General features: G+C 42.2%; 1 long non-coding RNA gene across 3 annotated transcripts in view; it reads left to right on the top strand.

The window, feature by feature from the left end:
• Nucleotides 1-2,527, top strand: part of Gm36388 — a 130,379-nt gene extending 127,852 nt beyond the window's left edge. For 2 of the 3 annotated variants that reach the window (XR_001779607.1, XR_003948553.1), the window contains exon 3: nucleotides 2,039-2,527. This is a non-coding gene — a long non-coding RNA (predicted gene, 36388). The remainder of the gene's footprint in view (nucleotides 1-2,038) is intronic. The other variant, XR_003948554.1, reaches the window with a different exon arrangement.
• Nucleotides 2,528-22,955: the final 20,428 nt, after the last annotated feature.

Here is a 22,955-nt window from a genome sequence, read left to right as displayed (position 1 = left end):
CCTCCATTCTGTTAGTCTGTGACTTTTTATTGGGGAACTGAGTCCAATGATATTGAAAGATATTAATGACCAATGATTGTTACTTCCTGTTATTTTGATGTTGGTGGTAGTTGAGGGTGTGTGTGTGTGTTTTGTGTGTGTATGTGTATGTTACTTTTCTACTGGTTTTAATGATGCAAAATTATTTTTTCTTGTGTATTCTTGAGTAGAGTTAGCTTTACTGGGTTGGCGTTTTCCTTCTAATATTCTCTGTAGGGCTGGGTTAGTGGAAAGATATTCTTTAAATTGGATTTTGTCATGGAATGCTGTGGCTTCTCTATCTATGGTGATTGAAAGTTTTGCTGAGTATAGTAGTCTGGGGTGGTATCTGTGGTCTCTTAGGATCTGCAAGACCTCTGCCTAGGACTTTCTTACATTTAGAGTCTCAGATAAGAAATCAAGTAAAATTCTGATAGGTTTGCCTTTATATGTTACTTGGCCTTCTTCCCTTGATACTTTTGAAATCCTTTCTTCAGTCTGTATATTTAGTGTTCTGATTACTATGTGGCAGGAGGGGGAGATTTTCTTTTCTGGTCTAACCTGTTTGGCATTCTGTAAGCTTCTTATACCTTTATAGGCATCTCTTTATTTAGGTTAAGAAAATTTTCTTCAATGATTTTGTTTAAGATGTTTTCTGGGCCTTTGAGGTAGGAATTGTCTCCTTTTTCTATTACCATTACTCTTAGGCTTGGTCTTTTTATAGTGTCTCAAATTTCCTGGATGTTTTGTGTCATGCACTTTTTAGATTTTGCATTTTCTTTGACTGATATATTGCTTTCTTCTTCTATACCTGAGATTTTCTCTTTCATCCCCTGTATTCTGTTGGTGATGCTTACATCTGTAGTTCCTGTTCTCTCTCCTAGGTTTTCCATCTCCAGGTTTGCCTCAGTTTGTACTATCTGTATTGCTTCTATTTACCTTTTTAGTTTTATTCATATTTTTCACCTGTTTGGTTGTATTTTTCCTGTATTTCTTTGCTTCCTCTTTTAATGCCTCTAATGTTTGAATGTATTTTTCTGTATTTCCTAAAGGGATTTAGTCATGTCCTGACTAAAGGTCTCTATCATCTTTATAAGATTGTATTTAAGATCCTCTTCTTGTGCTCCAATTTCATTAAGCTATCCAGGGTTTGTTATAGCAGGGTGGCTGGATGCTGGTGGCGCCATATTACCCTAGGTCTTGTTAATTGTGTTCTTACTTTGTCTTTTAGGCATCTGGTTTTCCCTGGTGTTGGCTGGATGTTTCCGATGGCATCAGAACTTCTTGGAAAGGTGTAGGGAGTCATGGCCCAGACAATGGACATCACAGTATCTGACTCTGCTGGCTGTGCCTCAGTCAAACCCCACTCTGCAGCCTATGTCCCAGTTAGTCCCTACTGGGATGGTGGGCAGAGAGTCAGGATACTCTTTGGGTCCTCAGGACTGAAGAGCAAGCCCAGAGCTAGACAATATGGCTCAGGGGGACCATACACCTCTCACCTCAGCAGGCTGTCCCAGGTGGAAGAGGTTTTCTAAATGAGCATTAACATGCTAGGTTTTAATGGTGGTAAAGATCAACAAAGAAAAATCTAGTACAAAACTTGGTCCATCTGAGGGATTTCTGTCTAGGTAAAGAAGAAAGACCAAGAGATGCTCAGTCATAAACTCTGATGAACAACTGTTATATGCTAATAATAAACTAACTAGAAAACTGTTATCCCTAAATATTAAAATCCAACCAAAGTTCTACAGTTATAAGATGTGAATTTTTAATCATAACTACCAGCTACACTTGAATACTTTGTATTAACACCAGAAAAATAGTATTTTCTGTCACTATGTTGATATAGTCCCAACTTAATTAATAATGAAATATTACAAAATATATGCCAAGAATATAGGCATTGTCTTGTAGCCAGGGTGTGACTTTTAGAACATACAACACAAATGACTCAACAAGTACTGACAGATGATGAGGAATGCAGATTTTTCAGTACCAGGGATGTTCCTGTGTATTCCAGGTCTCTCCTTGACAATGGCAATGCACGGAAATCCTGACTTCTGGAGTAAAGGACTGTTGCAGGCTGAATTGTGTCTGGTGCATCTCCACAGCCTAATGTGGAAGTCCTAAGCCCAGGGAGTCTGCATTCGGACACTGAGACTCAGAGGAAGTAAGTAAGGTTAAATGAAGTAGAAAGAGTGGAACTCTAATTTGTTGACATTGGTTTGTTTCCTCTTTCCCTTATTCACTCTTTCTCCTCACGCTTAACTCTCTCCCTCTTCTTCCCTCCCTTTCACCTCCACTCACCCTGCCACCCAACATGTACAGCACAAAGGTTATTCAAGGCCATCATGGCTACAAACTATCTGCCTGTAACCAGGAATAAAGCCCAGAGAAAGAACTACATCTTCTAACACTGAGATTGTGACTCTCATCTTCTACAACTGTGAGAAATAAATTTCTGTTGTGGAAATGAACCAGTCTGCAGTGCTTTCTTATGCTTGCCCCTATTGTGTGTCATCAAATTCCTACCCAAAGTTCTAATCTGTATAATCCGTATGTCTAAAGAGTCAATGTTCATGGGATATTTGCAAAGAATATTCCTCTGTTCTGACCATCAATGTAGAGAAAAGAAGCTTAGCATCATGTCCACATTCCAAAAGACAAGACACAAAGACACAGCATCCTTTCCTGGAGGGTACCACCCACACGTCATACACTGTATTTTCTTTCACCGTATTAGGTGCATCTTAACCATGTGGCTAAACTTTCCATAAAGGGAAGGAGAGGAGAGTCATCTTAACTTGTGCTGCCCAAGGCATTTCTGTTGTTATTGAAGTAGGAAAGAATGCAATGAGGGACAACAGTAAGCTTTCCAACTCACACAAATGGACTTAACCATTTGGAGCCAAATAGTTAATATTTCTAAGCCCTTGGGTCTGCTTCACCCAATCCTTTGATTTAAAATCCTTCAATCTTACCAGCCTTGTTGGAGTCTGGTATTTCATCTTGGATTTTTTTTTTTCTGTTACCATCTCCTAATGTGACAAAGCCAGTGAATCCTTTTGTGATTAAACCTGATTGTTTTGATCCCCATATGGAAAGAACACAATTTTATTCTCATAGTCATGGAGGCAAAGTGGTTTGCTTCTAGTTTCCTAGAGAACAAACCAAGTAAACAGAATATGAGTTGGAATTGGATCATTCCACATGTAGTTTTCTTCCTACTAAGGGATGACTCAAGGTTACCTATGAACTCACTGCAAAATCCATGTATGAACTCATTTTTCTTAATAAAGATAAGACACATATGCATTTAATGGTGAAGACTAGTTTAGAAAAAAAACAGAAAGAAATCATTTCAGTCTATTTACTTCTTAAATTATCTAAATCACACTGACTGAGAGCCCATGATGTGAAGGCAACTTAGCCTACAAAATCCTATTCCCCGTATGTCTTGATTATTTCCATTCTATTCCACTACCACTGTAAAGCACAAACATTATACCTGTGGGATGAATAGCTCAGCCATCATGCAGACTTTAAAGCCTGTTGTCGGGGCATTGCCTGGGTACTGTCCCAGATGGTTTGCTAACAGTTACTTCTATCAAAAATATACACAACCTTGTTGGGTCAGTAAAGTGCTTGCACAAACAAGTGTGAAGATGTAAATTCAGATATAAGCAATGTGAAAAGCCAGGTGAGACGTCATGTCCCTAAGCAGGTCCCATAGACTCACTGGCTACCCAGTATAGCCAAACTGCTAAGCTCCAGATTCACTGAGGGACCTTGCCTCAAAATAGCAACATAAAAAGGAATTGAGGAAAGCACTCGACATTCACACACATACTCACACTCATCCACACATATTCTCACATACTCACATATACTCCACACACACACATTCATATACCCACACACTCAATCACACACACATTAAAACACTTACACTTGCAAATATACACAAATGAATATATGCACATTCACACACACTCCACACACATACATTCACACATGTAAATATGTACACACTCACCCACATACTCCTCACACACACATGCATATATATACATACACATTCACACATACATGCACATATGCACAGTTACATGCACACACTCACTCATACACTCACATATACTCACACAGTCACACACAGTCATACAGTCTTACATGCACACACACTCACATACACTCACTCACACACTTACATACACATATCCATACACTCACAAATACTCACATATGCACATACATACACTCATACACACACACACACACACACACACACACACACACACACAGAGGTCTTGTTGAAACCTAAAAGATGAATTCATAGACTTGGGTCTCTCTCTAGACACAAACCTCACTCCAGAAAACCAAATAACCCTATTAAAAAATAGGGTACAGAGCTAAACAAAGAATTCTCAACTGAGGAATAGCGAATCGCTGAAAAGCACCTAAAAAATGTTCAACATCCTTAATCATCAGGGGAATGCAAAACAACCCTGAGATTCCACCTCATACCAGTCAGAATAGCTAAGATCAAAAATTCAGGTGACAGCATAGGCTGGCAAGGATGTGGAGAAAGAGGAACACTCCTCCATTGCTGGTGGGATTGCAAGCTGGTACAACCACTCTGGAAATCAGTTTGGTGATTCCTCAGAAAATTGGACATAGTTCTACCAGAAGATCCAGCAATATCACTCCTGGGCATATACCCAGAAGATGCTCCAGCTTGTAATAAGGACACATGCTCAACTATGTTCATAGCAACCTTATTTATAATAGCCAGAAGCTGAAAAGAACCCAGATGTCCCTCAACAAAGGAATGGATACAGAAAATATGGTACATTTACACAATGGAGTACTACTCAGCTATTAAAACAATGAATTCATGAAATTCTTAGACAAATGGATAGATCTAGAGGATATCATCCTAAGTGAGTTAAATAAGTCACAAAAGAACACACATGATACGCACTCACTGATAAGTGGATATTAGCCCAGAAACTCAGAATATCCAAGATACAATTTGCAAAACACATGAAACTCAAGAAAACCAAAGTGTGGATACTTCAATCCTTCTTAGAAGTGGGGGAACAAAATACCCATGGAAGGAGTTACAGAACCAACGTTTGGAGCAGAGGCTGAAGGAATGACCATCCAGAAACTGCCCTACCTGGGAATCTATCCCATAAACAACAACCAAATTCAGACACTATGGCAGATGCCAACAAGAGCTTGCTGACAGGAGCCTGATATAGTTGTCTCCTGAGAGGCTCTGAATGTGCCTGGCTAATACAGAAGTGGATGCTCACAGTCATCCATTAGACGGATCACAAGGTCCCCAATGAAGGAGCTAGAAAAAGTACCCATGGAGCTGAAGGGGTTTGCAGCCCCATAGGAGGAACAACAATGTGAACTAACCAGTGTCTCCAGAGCCCCCTGGGACTAAACCACCAATCAAAGAAAACACATGGAGGGACTCGTGGCCCTAGCTGCACATGTATCAGTGGATGGCTTAGTCATTCATCAATGGGAGGAGAGGTTCTTGGTCCTGTGAAGGCTCTATGACCCAGTATAGCAGAATGCCAGGGCCAGGAAGCAGGAGTGTGTAGGTTGGGGAGCAGGGGGAGGGGGAGAAGATAGGGGATTTTTAGAGGAGAAACTAGGAAAGGGGATAACATTTGAAATGTATTTAAAGAATATATCTAATAAATAATTTTTAAGAAGACCCGCCTGCCTGTGGTACCAGTGATTTATCCAGGACATTTTTCCTGTGGTGTTCAGCGAGAAGCTGAGGGAGGAACTCAGGACACAGAAGTAGGAAGGGAAGACACAGGCGCTCTACTGATCAGGTAATGTGCAGAGGTGAGGGAATTTGTGTTTCATAATCTGAAGCCCAGCAGCCACTTGGGGGCCACCCAGGAGAGACATAATCACCATGCAACCAACTCCATTGACTTGGGATCAGTGTTCCCAGAGAACAGCTGCCGTATTTCAACTCTTTAAGATAGTGGTCGCTGAGAACTCCAGAAGACAGCAAGAAAGTAAAGTATTAGGTAGGCATGCATTGGTCCCTACTAAGACACCATTCTGGAAGTAATGACTCTGTATCTCCCGAGATGTGTGGACCATTCTAGATTCCTCTCAACTACTACTAAACTTATGCATAAGACTGCTTTGAGACATTTTTGACAGATCAGGGAAATTTCCCTTTTTCCCTGTGAACATCCTTCCTGGGCCACTGGCTTTAAGTGAACCAGGGAAGAGCACTAGATGATCTCACCTCCCCAGTCGAAAACCTATATAGATACAGAGCCACATGTGGCCAGGCTGCCCCAGAGCAAACACCTGCCTTGATTAAAGATGATATCTGAGAAATAAAAACATCTGGTTTCCTCCACCAGGGAGGACTATTCAGCAATTGTCCATCTCTGAAAGAAACAATGGATTGAAGATATCTTAATGTACCCATAAGGAAAACAAAATAGCAGGAAGATCATTAAGACTTAATCATCAATAGAAAGTTGTGTCTTATTTACCAGACAATCTTAATTTGCTTTCTGAATTGAGTTAATTGATTAGCTAATTTGGCGTTTGATACCACCTGTTACCTTCCAATAGCCTCACTAAACTTTAAATTGGTAAAGTTTGCAAACAATGAATTGAAAAATGGCTGTATTGTCTCAACTGTGCATCAAAATACACATTATAGCCAATACTTCTATAATGCCAATAGTCAAATATTAAAAATTTTTAAGTCAATTGCCTAAATTATAAGTCAATTTTCTAAAGACCTTTAGTGCAAAATATGTTCAGATATTGTTTTATTAAAGCACTTAGAAGATGCAAGCCCCAACATTTTGGTTATATGGAAAATCTAGTGTGGCATGGTTGGCTGGTTGGTAGCCTTGCTCTTGACGGTCTGAATGCACAGACTAGGAGGACTCCTTGACTCGTGCCTTGCTGTGTGTGACCTTGGAACCTGAAGCTCTTCACAAGTAGCTCACATATGCTGGGAGGAAGAATGAAGAACCCCTCTGTTATGCCTTAGACTGGAAATGCCTCCACTGTCGGGAGCTACTTATTACTGGCTTCTAGAAATGTCTGTGGCGGATCAGCTACCTAACAGAAGCAACCATGCACCATTAAAGAAGGGGGATGACATAGCTAAATACCTGTGTTATTAGTGGATCTCAGTCAGGCAGCATCTGATTGCAAAATTGTCCTGAATTCAGATGCTTTTCGTGGACCCAGGATTGGCCTGTACTTGTGATGACAAATCTGACCTGAATAAAGTGTCTGCTGATTCTTGACAGAACTGGCTTACATGTCCACTCTTATTGACTCCTCAACACCTCCAAAACATCTGCTTTTAATGTTTCACTGGTCATCTTAGTCAAAAATGCACCAAGCTCATCTATAAAGTGTACCTGTACTGTTTAATGGTATATGTGTATACATATACACATATACTTATTGTACAAAGTAATGGGCCTCATGACACCATAGTACATGTATATCATATACTTTGATGATATTCACTCCTTTAATTGCCCTCTTTCATCCCCTGCCCCTTCCCACATGTCCCTCTCCTCTTCCCATGTAGCCCCCTCTTTTAATTTTATATCATATTCACACACACACACACACACACACACACACACACACACACACACACACCACGTGTTACCCTTCAATAAGTCAAATAGCAGCTGTTCATCTGTTCATAGGTGTCTAGGCTGCATCTATACATTGGCTACTGCTGCCAAAACATAGCCGGAGCCTGCACCATTGAATTCTGCTTTCCTGTATCCTCACTGTGACCGACAGTCATAAATGATTGTTTTAAAGCACTTTGTTGGTATTCATTTCTTCTCCAGCATCTCTGAACCTCTTCTGAGGGCTCTTCCCAGATATTCTTGTTTGCTCCTATGTTTCCATGGTGGAGCATCATGGTCAAAAGCAACTTGACAAAGAAGGGATTCAATTTATCTTACACTTCCTGTCCATCATTAAGAGAGCTAGGGAAGGAATGCAAGGCAGGAACTGAAGCAGACACAAGGAGGAATGGTGTGGACTGCCTTGCTTCCAGACTCACAGTCAGCTCCCTTTCTTATATAGCCTGGGCCAACCTGCCTAGGGATGCCATCCCACAAAGCAAAGGGGGTTAGCCCCCCCCGCCCCCCACATTAGTCATTACTTGAAAGAGTGCCCTATCAAGATGCCCACAGGGCAATCTAATGGAGGCAACTTCTCAACTGAGAGTACTTCTCCCTAGGTGACTCTAGGTTTGTGCCAAGTTGCTGACTGAAGGTAACCATGACATCAGGTTTCCTCTCTTACTGTGTTCTTAAATGTTAGTGACCCCAAAGGCCTACCCTTCGGTCAACTCCTCCCTTGCCGTGCCTCCTTTGGATGCTGTTACTTGCATGCAGGTCTGTCTTTGGACATTGTCCCAGCTTGAACTTTAGACCATAGTGAGCATTTCTCTTGAGTACCACACAAACACCTTTTACCTCACTGAGTCCACAGACCTCTTGTCAAGTGTGCTCTTCCATGGCACTTCATGCTTTAGTAGACAAACTGCACCCGCCTGTCACAGACCCAGAGTTCAAGCTTTGGACACTTTATTTTAACCCCATTAAATTAACCAGGAACATAGCGGACTTGTTTACTCCCTAGGTACACTTTTAAATTTACTTCTTCATACCCATATTTTAATATTGTTGGATTTCTTTGGAACTTCAAAATATCCGTGGAGTTGCTGAAATTACTTAACCTTGGGTCCCCTATTATCATCCCTCTCTCGTTTTTTTTTTTTTTTTCTGCACTTGTTAATTCTGATCCCACCCAAAACCCAGTTACTCAAAACCTGTTGAATGAGGTCAGGGAATCCCATGCCACTCTGTGCAGTGGATCCTGGGTAATTTTGTTTCTACCCAAGTTTTGAAATCACTTTCCTATGATCAGCCCATGTAGATGATTTGGCAACTGATATCTGAATATGTTTTCAGGTCTTTGTAGATCAGTATTGGTTTCCTAAGCTCCCCCACACAACAAATAAGTGGCAAGGACTCCAACTTCATGCATCTAGTAACTCCATCAGACCGATGCCCATTCCCATTGCCACCAATGCCATCAGTGTAGAATAGGAGAATCCCTGGCCAGGCTGTGAGCTTTGTGTGGCTCTATTCAGTGTCCTACTCAGGGCACAGTGGGTTTTCATCAGGACATAGCAAGAATGTTTAGAGGGTGAATCTGTGTATTGGCAGGCCCATGGACTTGGAGGACCAATGGTTCAAGGTAGTCCATGATTACACAGCAGGTTTGAGGCCAGCCTGAGCTACACAAGGGTCCTGCCATCTCAAAAATCAAAAAGGAGGAGGAAGAGGAAGAAGAAAAGAAATGCTAAGTGACCTTCAAAAAAAGCAAAAATACGAAATGTTCATCTCAGTGTACACCAGGCAAATGGAAAAGAAGCCAAAAATTTGAGGAAAAAAAGACGGAGGAAACAGGAAAAGTAATAGGTTTAAACTTCCCAGAAACAGCCACATAGGAATTTTTGTTTGCTTTGCTTTGCTTTTATTACTTTTTAAATTAATCGAAAGGAAATCTCTGATGGATTTGATAACAATGCATCTGTTTCTAATAACCTTAGGAATCTCTATTTATAGACATCGAATGTGTTGTCGAAATTAAATATAACGTATGAACAAAAATTTCAAGATGCATTTAGGATTTACTTCTTCAATAAAGCATACCACAAAGGGAATAAAGAAATTCTTTACTCAAATTAATGGTGAATTCTTTTGTCATGAGAATAGGAGTTTATATTCGTTTCAGTGAAAGCACATAAATTGTTCTAGACAAGAAAAACAAAACTAGCCCAAGGCAGTATTTTCATTATAGGGAAAGGCACATGTCCATGAATATCTAGTTTAATATTAACAAAAGCCATTCAATTAGCTATGCATGTGCCATTGTTATGAATATTTATTCGTGTCTCAGCTAAGTTACACTGATATCTTTTATTCACTGGTTCAGAGATTGAAATGTTACAGGCATTGCCTGCCTTGCCCTGCTGGAGAGAAGAAAAGGAAAAGAACCGTTGACCAGAGCAGCACCAAAGATGCAGATTTCCTTAGAACCCTCGGGTTTATGTTCAGGAAGCCACATTGCTGATCGATTTCACTTCTCCCCAGAAATCATTCAAAGCAAATTCTGGGAACGGATACTGCTGTGTTAATGAACATTGAAAATTGAAAAGATGTTTCTCCTTGTCCCTTGGAAGAGCAATCAGTGGTCAGTGAAAAGAGGAAAATGCATGGAAATTACAGGTGAAGGCTACAAATTGGATCAGGATGATATAAACGTGATAGGCAAGGTATTTCCTGATCAATGCTTGGCTTGGAGAATCAGTCTGGGCTACTTCCCACTAAGGCAGCAAGCAGGGCTCAGTGTCCTAAACAGACCATTGCTGTGGTCTGCTTTCCATCCTGACTTGCTTGTGAGAAGAAACACATTATCTCTACCTAATTCAGATACGTTCAACATTTCAAGGAAAAACCAAGTCTTGGCATGCTATCTAGGATAGTTAATGTTGACTGTCAAATTGACAGGATCTAGAAACATCCAAGAGACAAACCTCTAGGGTGTCTGTGAGAGTGTTCCTAGATTGGGTTAATGGTGGGAGGAAGACCCATCCGGAAATGTGGATAGCAGCATTCCATGGACAAGACTGAGTATTACTGAGAAAGAAGGCATGGCAGAAGTGTAGTCTCTCTCGGCTATCTGACTGTGGACACAATGTGACAGCTGCCTCAGACTTCTGCCCCCATGCCTCCCCTCCATGATAGAGTATACCCTCAGATTACACCAAACAAACCCGCCTTCCTTCCTTCTGTCTTCCTTTCCTTCCTCCCTTCCTTCCTCCCTCCTTCCTTCTTCTCTCCCTCCCTCCTCCCTCCCTTCCTTCCTTCCTTCCTCCCTCCCTCCCTCCCTTCCTTCTTTCCTTTCTCCCTTCCTCCCTCTCTCCCTCCTTCCTCCCTCCATTCCTCCCTCCTTTCTTCCTCTCTCCCTTCCTCCCTCCTTTCCTTCTTTCCTCTCTCCCTTCCTCCCTCTCTCCTTCTCTTCCTTCCCTTCCCTTCCTTTCCCTTCCCTTCCCCTTCCCCTTCCTTCCTTCTTTCCTCCTTCCTTCCTTCCTTCCTTCCTTCCTTCCTTCCTTCCTTCCTTCCTTGTTTCCTTGTTTCTTGTTATTGCCAGGTATTTTGTTACAAGATTGAGAAAGGCAACTACTCCTTACCTTTGTCAGAGAACTGAATCCCCACTACAACCTCATAGTTTCAGTGCTCACCATTCTTGTAAAATGTGAGTTTGTGGAACCACTTGGCTCCTGGGAATCTCCTCTTCCTTCCTGTTCTCCAAAACCTTTGCACATCTCAGACCAATCTTCCCTTTCTCCTTTCTTCCCTTCCACCTTCCTCTTCCTCTCCACACCCCCCCCCTTCCTCTTTCCTCTCTACCTATCCCTTCCTTGAGTGCTATAGCTAAAACCCAGGGCTATGAACACTGAGGCAAACACTCACCCACTGAGCTCACACCTCACACCCACATCCTTTTTTTATTTGGCTTTTTATTCTCTTTCCTTCTGCCCCCCAATCCCTTGCCCCAACAACCACTGGCTTCTTGATTTACTAGTTTCTGTACTAGAAACTAAACACACACACACACACACACACACACACACACGTGCGCGTGCCTTGTTACTTTCTAGAACTCTTGTTCAGAGAAGGAAGCAATATGATTTCTATAATTAAGATATAATTACCCATAGATGCCAATTATTTGAGCTTTCTTTACACTGACCTCTCAAACCCATTGTTTGTGACTTGTATGGATTTAAGGATGTAGATTTACACTTCACAAACACTCCAAAATGGTGTAGCATAGACATCCTAGCTTTCAATAAGGTGCTCAACTTTTTCAGCTTCTGTGAAAAGTAAAATTCATCAAACAAAATCTGTCTTTTGAAGAGTTGAAATTTATCCACCTTGAGTTTAAGCAGTTTTCTTTCTTTATAAATTGATTGTGAATTCCATTTTTACGTTGTACTAGTTATTGAGAACGGTTTGAAAGAAAAATTCCACTGAACGATATTCCTCAGCACTAAGCTTATTTAAGACTGGCTTTCACCAGTTTGCCCAGGCTAGCTTTGAAATACGTCTGCCCTAGCATCCTATGCACTGAGACGATAAGCCTGCTACAGCACACCAAGCTGTATTCCTCTTTTTACTTATTTCATGTGAAGGATTGTTTCCTCAAAGGATCTTCCTTTCCTTGGTTCCAGTCCTTGAGAGCTTTAGTTTTCAAATTTTATACTGCCTGTGATGACCTGAGAAGGGAATCTTAACTGAGGGAATGCCAAGATCAAATAATCCTGTGGGCATGACTGTGAGGAAATTTTCTTGATTGTTAATTGATATGGAAGGCCAGCCCACTGTGGGCAGCACTACCCCCTAAACAGGTGACCCTGGGCTTGTATATGAAAGCTAGCTAATCATGTGTCCAAGATCAAGCCAGCAAGTCACATTCTTCCATGGGTCCTGCTGCAAGTTCCTTATTCAGTCCATGCCTTTACTTCCTTCATTGATCAACCGTAACCTGTAAACTGAAATAAACCTTGCCTAATGGTGATTCTGATCAGAGTGTTTCATTATAGCAGCAGAGGTACAACTAGAACAGCTTCTTAGTCTAGCTTCAGTTTGTTTCATTGTTGGTCACTCGTGGGAAGCCCATGTACTACTCTCTTACCTCAGTGTTGTTGAGTCTCTATGGCTACATAGTAACCTATCAGATTAAGACCTCCATATACATGTGTCTACATTATATTCCCAGTGTCTAGCACTGTGGATGACTCCTTCAGAGATTCAGTAACTAATTGATGAATGGATTATTAAACCTTAGGCTATAAAGCATAGGTAACTAGTGACAGAGTAATATGGCACACTCTCTAAATGGAGTTGCATGACAGGAGTGAAGATATTCTAGACCCCAAGGCACCTGCACAGAAAGTTTTGTTACCTACAAGGAAATGGTGACAACTCCTAGGGATGAAGTGATACAGTTTCCCCCTTCCTGTTGGTCTTCATGGGTACCATTTAATGCCCTCCAGCCCCTCAGTAAGCTACCCAAGATGATCATCTGTATTCTCAGAGTGCTTCAGCTTCTGCCCCACTCCTGTGAATGTGAACTCTTATCCTCTTTGCAATGGCCCCAAAGTGGCCTCTGTGGCTTGATGGATCTACATCAAGCAGCCAGGTTAGATGAGGAGATAACTTAAGCCATGGGATAGCAATGTTCTCTTGGCCTAGGGCCCTAACTGACCTGGATAGCACAAGATCTTTAGCACTGTCAGGCTTTCTTCCTCCCTCGTTACATACCTTCGGGTCAACATTATAAGAGTGATTGAAATTGCTGTCCTTGGTTGGTATGGAATTAAGGAGAGGCTTTTGTCCTGATAGCCATTAAAGTCTTAATTAAGTCAAAAATGGGAACTCATTACCTCCTGTGCACTTGGGATCTAGCTTGCCAATTACATCATTGCTATGGGCTTGAGCCTGCAGTCCCTGCTTCTAACCACCGTGTCTCTGGCTTCAGAACAATCATCAGGAATCTCCAGTCTTCAGAGATGCATGAGGTCAACCACTGATCCACAAGATACTTCCTATATTTACATGTGCATGCTTGTACATGCATGTGTGCATGCTCGTGCATGGTTTTCAGGGTGTATACTGTGCAATTGCACATGGATCTATACGCATGAATGTGTGGAAGCCATTAGTCAACCCTGAGTATTACTTCTTTTATATGAACTTCTGTCCACCTTCTTTAATAATAAAGGACCTCTTAATGAATCCGAAATGCATCCTGGTTAGTGAACCCCAGGTACCCATCAGTCTCCATTTCCTAAGCACTGGCATTACAAGTGCCACTGTTCCCAGCATTTTTACACGGGTGATGGGGGACCAAACTCAGGACCTCAAGCTTACACAGAATCACTTTACCAACTGAGCCACCATCTTCGGAGACCCGGAGCTTTCATTTTGAGAGTGTGCAGAAGCAAAGGATGTATTATTTGATCCTCAGTTCTATGCTAGAAACTTAGGATGCTCTGAGGCACTGAGAGGCCTCTTGTAAATTCCTTGAGGAAAGGATTACCGCCCTGCCTGCTCAGAGACTGGGAACTGCTGCTGTTGTGCCAGGGAAATGTTGCTGATCTCCCAAAAGACAGACAGTAGCCAACCTGATGCAACGCACAGCAGGGTCTTTATTCTATTCACGCTCACACCGTCATGCTTCCGAAAACACACTGCTGTCATGCAGGACAGTTTTGGTAGTTGAGGGAGTCCTGAATGTCTATCCAGGCAAGGCTTTATAGTAAGCAGCAAGCAGGGAGTACGTGTGCAAGCATCTAATTGGAAAGCTGCTGCGGCCTTTAACATCATTGGCTGGTGCTGGGAGTCCTATCATAAACTTGACTTCTGCTCCCCTCTGCATTGGTGGTCATTAGGCAGGGGTGGGTTTGTAACCTGGGGTGCAGATTTCTTGGGGGAATGACCAGAGACGATGGTCTTGTTGAGGGTGTAACCTGGAAATGCTGCTCTTGCTGGGGACTAGCCTAGAGACTAAAGCTAGGCCCAGGTTTTGATGGGGGGCAACTTGGAGACTAATGTTAGGTACCAGCCTGTTAATTTACCTGAGTTCAAATTTAGGTCAGGGTCTCTAAAGTGGAGTCTGGACTTAAAAGATTTGGCATCTCACTGTAATGGGTGACAGCTGCTCCCTGGTCATCCAGCTGCTTATAGATGGACTGAATTGGCAGCACTTGTCAGGATACCCAGTGTTAGAGACTAAGTGAGACAAGAGTTTTAAGAGGTCGAGGTCTACATTGGCATTGAGATTACCACCACCGTTTAGCAAGCAAACTATCCAGCTGTCCCCACATTCCCTGTAAAACTCATGGGTCATTGTATATAGAAGCCCTGAAAGTTTATTCTGTAATGGTTTTCTGCATAATCTTCTGCATTTAATCAAATCTAAAATGCTATCAATCATGGCTGGAAAAATGTTTGCCTTAGGGGAAAAGTGCTAACCAAACAGTTCCACGGCACACATACTGTTATTGTGCGTAGAATCCAGATATGGAAGTTCCCAGGCTGTGAAGAGCTTGATCCAGAGGGTCTAGGGTGAACTTAAGGGTGAGTATATCTGGTATCTCAAGAAGGAACAGCATGAGAGCCAGTGTGGGATCAGAGAACAGGCAGGTTACTGGAGATTGAGAAAAACCTGCAGGCAGCTTGTAACAGCTAACAAGACCACGTGACCAGGAGACAACTCCACTGGAAAAGGCCTTGCTGTGCACATGGGAGGAGTTGGGGTTTCTCTCTAGCTTCCGTGCATAAAAGACTAGGCCTGGCACGCATGCTTGTAAACTTAGCACCAAGGACATGGAAAGAGGCAGATTCCTGGGACTCACTGGCCAACCAGTGAGATGTCCAGTGTTGAAATATCTAGAGAGTCAGTATCTGAGGAACACTTGAGTTTAGGAAGTGGGTGGGGGGAGAGGGAAGAGATGGGGGAAGCAAACTATAAATCACTAGCACAGTTTAGGAAGGGGGAAAAGAAAAAAGGGGGGAGAGAAGGAGGGAGGGGGAGGGAAGGAAGGAGGGAGGGAGGGGAGGGGAGGGGGAAAACAAGCTATAAATCACTAGCACAGTTTAGGAAGGAAGGGAGGGAGGGAGGGAGGGAGGGAAGGAGGGAGGGAGGGAGGGAGGGAGGGAGGGAGGGAGGGAGGGAGGGGAAACAAGCTATAAATCACTAGCATGAACCTAATTATTTATACTCCCAAACTGAGGACACTAGGCCTCAAACAATAGTTTTGGTTTAATTAATAAATTCACTTTTGTAAGAATTGCAAAGAAAATAAAACACTTATAACCATATGTTATTATTCATTAAGATCTACTTGTAAAGAGAAATAACGTACAAATATGATGCTCACATAATTATAGCCAGTGGGAACTAGTGGCCGTTTGTGTAGAGCTGAAGTAAACACTTTGCTTAGGACAATCTGTGTCACCCTGGGAAAACTCCCTTTATCAGCTCTGTCCAACAGAAAATAACAGGAGTCATCACTGGCAGTAAACTTTCCAGTAACCAAACAGTTAAAAGAGATACAATTATGTCTATTATAATTGCTTAGTGTTTGCTTTAGGTAGTAGAACATATCCAAAATATTTCAATATATAATCAATAAAATAATATTAAGATAGTTGGCATATATATATATATATATATATATATATATATATATATCCATGTATTAAGTTTGACTACACATATTTGAGTGCCTAGTGGTTATATGTGACTAGCATATTAAATGATGAAGCTTTATATTCTGTATGTATTTATACTTATATAAATAAGTAGAGTTCTTGGGCCTCTATGATTTCTTTGTATCAGTATAATGGAGAAATGTAAAATCTCTTGAAAGGCATCTATTGCAATACCTATTATAGTTTTTTTTTTCCTTAAGTATAACAGATCTGGGAGGATGGCTCAGCATTTAAAGTACTTGCTGTGTAGTCTGGATCCCTGCACTCATGTCATGCTGCTTGTCACAGTGGCATGTGCTTCTGCAAGCCCAGGACTTCTGTAATGAGAGGCAGGTGGAGGAAGGCACAGGGAAATCCTAGGCGTTGAACGCCAGCTGGCCCGCTGAACCCACCATCAAACAAGAGACCCTGTGTCCAGCAGCTCTGGAAGCTGTCCTCTGACCTCTGTGTGTGCACAGTGCCATGTGTGTACTTATACTCACCCATGCTCACCTCTATGGAGTGTAACGGAAGCTGAATAGAAAGTTCACGGACATGCAGTTTGTTCAAACTCAAAGATAAGCTCTGTTCCGTTGACAGCTCTATGTTTCTCACACACACATATTACATGTAGAGATCGCAAATAGGTAAATTCAAATTATCAGTCTCAAATCCAGGTTTGTATTTTGCTCACATGTAACTAAATTGAGTCAAAATAGAGGAATACAGTGTTCATTAAGACATGATCCTTATTCCTGAAGAATTTACAGTGCAGTTGATGTGTGGTACTCCAATATATTCTAAGATTTTGTCAAATGATTTCACACAATAATTCTATGGTATTAAGTATGACAGGAAATAGGAAGGACATAGATTTTACATATTCTTGTGGCAGGTAGGAATTTTTAGTATAATAGTTTGCATAACAAGGTAACCTGTATTGTTATGGAGCATTGATGATATGTTAGATCCAGTAAGTTTTCCAAGTAGTGTGTGTGTGTGTGTTGGTGTGTGTGTGTGTGTGGGGGGGGGGGTATCTTACTAAGATGACCCTGGCTGAGCTCATTGTAGTTTTATAGTTGTTCTCAATAGAGCATATGTATTTGTCTGTGGAATGATAGCCCTGAAATATTCAGATGGGTTATAGTTGTAAAGCACACAGTCTACTCCCCAGATAACTTTTATAATGAAGAGCAAGAGAAGCCATTGAAGTCAAGCCACATTGCATGTGAACATGTCCTACATCAAATTCCCATTCCCAGAACTAGGTAGCAGACTCCCTGCCCAACAGAGCCATGTTCTAGGATCCTGACAGGGCCCAGTCACCTGGCACTGATTGATTTTGTCTCCTTTGGCATCCCAGCCTCTGCAGGGCTAAATGCTCTGGTGGAATTTTTGCAGGTACCTCAAGTCCCCTGAGGAAAGAAAGGAAACTTCCTTGTTCCCTTGTTCGCAGACTAGTCTTCACTTCAACCCAGCTCCCGGCGGGCTTCTGCTCACACCAACAGTCCACCTTCTGAGCTGAACGCTCACCCAAATCAGACGGCAAGAAGCCAAATGGGGAAGCTGCGGTGATAAAATATCAAAGATTAAAAGCCCATTTTATTTTAGTTCTTTCGAACCCACTCTCACTCATTAGCCCTTTATTTTATATCCTTCTCCAAAATTGCCTGGTGTCTGACTGTTGTGAGGGGGGAAAAAATAGATAAAGTTCTTGGCATCTTATCAGAAGCCAAATTATCGAGTAGATTTACACCCGTGCCATAACGACAGCTTAGAGCTATGTATGTCTCCCCTTTAGCTCATCTACTTTCACTCTGGTTCCAATGCCAGGTAATCAATCCAATGGTAGTAGAGAGACTTACCTATTTCTTGGAAGGGAACAGAAAGAGCAAAATGTTCAGAGGACCACAGCTGTATTAATATACATGAGCAAGCAACAGCTAGTGTTATTCTACAGAAATGAATGAATGAATAAATAAATAGACTGTAGGCACTTTATTCTCCTCACATAATTTCTTCCCAGTGACATTATTGAACAGGCGGTTGAAAACAAACATCGTTAAAAGAGGGATGAGGAGAGACAGCCTTTCTTACTCCCCGCTGCAACATTTTCCAGTGACGAATGTTCCCTAAATGGATTGGGCTTTTTGAAACCAAGTCAGAGAGAAATTTGATCTGGCCCCATGACCCCTGGTGAAGAGCATGCATCTTCACCTGTCACACAACACGCCAGAGCTTGCTTACATTTCAGCAGAGACTATTGATTTTGCTTATTGGCTGCAGGCGAGTCCATAAAGAACAAATTACGAAGTCAGAGGTCCACAGTTAGCAATCGCTTGCATGATAACAGGGGTCTCACGCCACCCCCCAGCTTCACCATTAACATCCTCACAGGCACAGCCAAAGGAGAAAGCTAGCCAGGAAGCCAGGGCCCACCTCTGGCCACTTAAGGTGTTTGCAAAGGAGAGAACTACAGGAAGTAGGCACAATGCTGTGACACAGAACATTCTTACAGTGAATACATGCATGTAAGCAACTGTCTGCATGTATGTGTAAATGCATGTGTGCATATGTGTAAATTTGTAGGTGTTGAAGGGAAGGAAGCAGAGGCCACACAACTTTGGATTTAGAAAAGGGACCTAGAACAGCTACATGATTTTAGAGAGAAAGTTTTTTGCTTTCTTTTTCTGAAGCATTAAAAAAAAATCATACAAGCAGGTAAATTGGAAAGATTGATATAGGTCCAGTTTTTCCTAATGAAGATGCATTAGTTTTTTTTCCCATTGCCGTAATAAAGTACCCTGACCAAAGAACTTAGGGGAGAAAGGGTTTATTCTGGCTTGCAGTTTGTGAGGCTATGCTCCGTCATGGTGGGGAAGGCAGGAGATGAAGACCAGCTGGTCACATTGCATCCGCAATCAGGAAGTGAACAGGAAGTGGGACAGGGCTAGCGAGCATTAAGGCCTGCGCCCAATGGTTGACTTCTGTTGGAGATTGGTTCTAACGCATTGATTCGATCAGGAATTTGCATGTGCAAACACTAAAGGTCCTTGTCCCCAGTTAGTTTTTGATCAATCAATAAAGATGCCAACAGCACAGGGCGGGACCCTTAAAGTTGTGCAGATAGGACGAAAAGAGGCAGAATCGTCAGGACTCGGGGAAGAAGGTCAGGCGCAGGAGCGCCAGGAGATGAAGTCTATCAACCATGTGAGATTTCGGGTTAGTGGCCATTGGCCACTTCCTGGATTGGGCCTGGGGTAGCAGGGGAAGGTTTAGAAGTGCCCAGCCTTTGAGTAGTCAAGATATTTTTAAAATATACGTGTGTGTGTATATGTGTGTGTGTGTGTGTGTGTGTGTGTGTGTGTGTGTGTGTGTGTTTCATTCAGGGATCCAAAGATAGCTCCGGGGAGACGGGGTACACGGGTGTGATCCCCATGGAATATAAAGCAGTATAGTCATCACTCCCGGGTTCCTCAGGCAAGGCTGCATCTCCTAAAAGTTCCACAACCTTCCCAGTTTTCCACTATCTGGGGTCTAAGCGTGCAAACGCCTGAGCCCATGGAGAGCATTTCACATTCAAATCTATGCTTTACAGACTGGGCACTTTCTCAAGATAATCCGACTTTCATGCAGGAAATGTAAGGGCAGAAGAACCTGTCTTCTCTGCAGTTAAAGAAAACACATGGGTCAAAGTTTTCAACAAAGGAACCAAAATCAGATGACAGACAAAGCACCAAGTCCAGGAGAGGCCACTGAGTGGCTGTTCATTTCCAGGTCACTGCGACCAAACTACAGTTCCTTTAATTGGCTGGAGCAAACACACAGTGAGCTGAATTTGTTGCATACATTCTTCAAAACTGTGTTCCCTGGTATTGTTTTTAATCAGGACTATTGCCAATGAGTTTTGTGCCCTTAAAATCTAAAAAACAGGAAAATGAGTGGTTGCTACTTACAGTTTATTAGAGTATCTGATATATTTGACTTAGGTTGTAGTCTGATTTAAAAAATCTGAGCATAGGGGTATTTAGTGAGAAACAACATTAGATTAAAGAAAATAAGAATAGCAATTCACGTATCATTCACAGAAATGACACTGCCAACATTTCTAATTCTTCAGAGGGCAGATTTAGGCATGTCGACACAATTATTAAAGAGGGCTGAGAAGGCGTCTGGGTGGCTCTTTATCCACTTACACACAAATGTGAAGATCAGAGTTCAGATTTCCCGTCCCATGGAAAAGCTAAGCAAACGTGCAATAGAGAGGAGATCCCCAGGGCAGACGGCAAGCTGGCATAGCCCCTTGAGTTAGCCAAAGACACTGTCTTAGTAAACAAAGTGAAAGGTGATCAGGGAAGGTGTGTAGTGTTGATCTCCGGCCTCATGTGTGCGTGCGTACGCATTGTTCCTGTGCATGAACACTTCATTCCTTCACACTACATCTACTAAGAGCAAGAGAAAAGAAAAATATCGATAAACATGGTGGTGAGAAGTGGTTCCACTCAACGCTTCTACAGTGCTTGCAAAGCAAGATAAATGTTTTAGAAATCTAACAGAAAATGTTTCATCAGACCATGTGGCCAGATAGACAACCAATAATGAACCAATAATGAAGGCTGCTGCAGGGTGCTGCACTTAGTTCGATACTTCATCCTTACCTTGGAGCAAGAAAATGAAGATTTGGTTTGACTTTGACACTTATTTACTGGCAGTCACTGTACTTAACAGGATGCTATGCCAAGAAGATAGATCCAGGTGCCTTTAACATCTAAGTATTCCTTCCACAGGCCTGAGCCCATTTGAATATTAGTAAGAATTAACATTGTTTTGATGGTACTGCTGAGCGGAAGTGCAATTTTAAATGAAAATTCAAATCTTTTTTTTTTCTTTTCCATTTTTTATTAGGTATTTAGCTCATTTACATTTCCAATGCTATACCAAAAGTCCCCCATAGCCACCCACCCCCACTCCCCTACCCACCCACTCCCCCTTTTTGGCCCTGGCGTTCCCCTGTACTGGGGCATATAAAGTTTGCGTGTCCAATGGGCCTCTCTTTCCAGTGATGGCCGACTAGGCCATCTCCCAATGGAGGAGCTAAAGAAAGTACCCAAGGAGCTAAAGGGATCTGCAACCCTATAGGTGGAACAACATTATGAACTAACCAGTACCCCGGAGCTCTTGACTCTAGCTGCATATGTATCAGAAAATTCAAATCTTGATCACTGTGTTTCAGATGACACTGGAGAGAGTCCCCCAGGCTCAGCCCAGAGAGAGTTTTGGAGCAATGTTTGGCTATGCAAATTGCCTGCTAAAAATGATTTGGATGCAAGAAGGTTATATTAGCTTGGAATGAAACTAACAAGGCCAGGTTGGGGCTTCGGGTTGAAACCTGGTTGAGGGTTATTGGCTACCCTCTCAGGCCTCATAATATATACAGCATGTTGGGAAAGGGGAAGCCTTAGTCTCCAAAGCCAAAGGCTTTACACTCCCACAGTGCTCCTTGTAACCTTCCTCCCATGCCCTTTGGAACTCCACAGCCCTCAGACACATGAATGTTTTGCACAGTCAGGTGAATAGAACAAGTCTGACATCATCTCCAGCCCCAAGTAGCTATGAACTGACTTGGGGACTGAGAGCCATAGGGCCACTTACGATCTTCCACGGTGATTGCTATTGCTAATTCTGCTGTGAAATATGCGAAGCATCTGGAGAGGGAATTCAATAAAGTGTGGCCGAGATAGCACTCACTTTATGCCCCAGCTTCTGGCAACCGTTTAAGACAGCTCTGAGACAGATCATATGACCTCAGCCCTTGCAAGACCTCATCACTTTTCATGGGAGATCTGGAAAGTGCTGATCCCGGAGCGTTTATGCTGATGGAACACAGATAAAAATCTGCAGGTGTAACTTTTTAAAAATTTAGTACACGAAGCATAAAAAATATATCAGTAGCGCTATCCATCATCTAGACCAAGTTCAACACCATCTTGGAGATATAAAAACACTCCTTAGGCTCTATTGATGCATATGAACACACATGCAGAGATAATACTGCAGCAAAGGTCGAAAACAGTCCAAAAGATACCTAATACCATGCTCATTTCTCATAATCCTAAGAGGACACACCTTTTCGATGTAAAGATATCAAGTATTAGTGATAGATTTCTTCACCCTAATTTTTCACTGGGTGAGGAGAGCTTGCTTGACAGAATATTTGAAAAGCAGTGAAGGAGAAGGAAGATCTGTGCATTGGTGGTCGTAGGCATGGAGCCAACACACTGGAGATGGTGAAGAAAAGAGTACCATGAGGTGCTTCCCCGGGGATGGATCTTTGGGAAGGACCCTGAATAGATCCGATTTCCTCGCCTCAGCAAGAAACTGAACTGGATTTTGAGTCTGATTTAAAACTCAACCCTAAATCCAATCTGGAAAGTACAGGTCAGGCTACAAAGACTGTTATACCTGGAAGGTATGCAAACCTGCTTTTTCTTAACTTAGAATGTGCTGTATTGAACCACAGACAGGCACATAACGATATCATTTGGGAAATTAATG

The sequence above is a fragment of the Mus musculus genome, chromosome 1 (assembly GCF_000001635.26).
Source record: "Mus musculus strain C57BL/6J chromosome 1, GRCm38.p6 C57BL/6J".
Classification (NCBI taxonomy): Eukaryota; Metazoa; Chordata; class Mammalia; order Rodentia; family Muridae; genus Mus; species Mus musculus.
The sequence above is the reverse complement of the archived record's forward strand: the minus strand, read 5'-3'. Positions and strand labels throughout refer to the sequence as shown.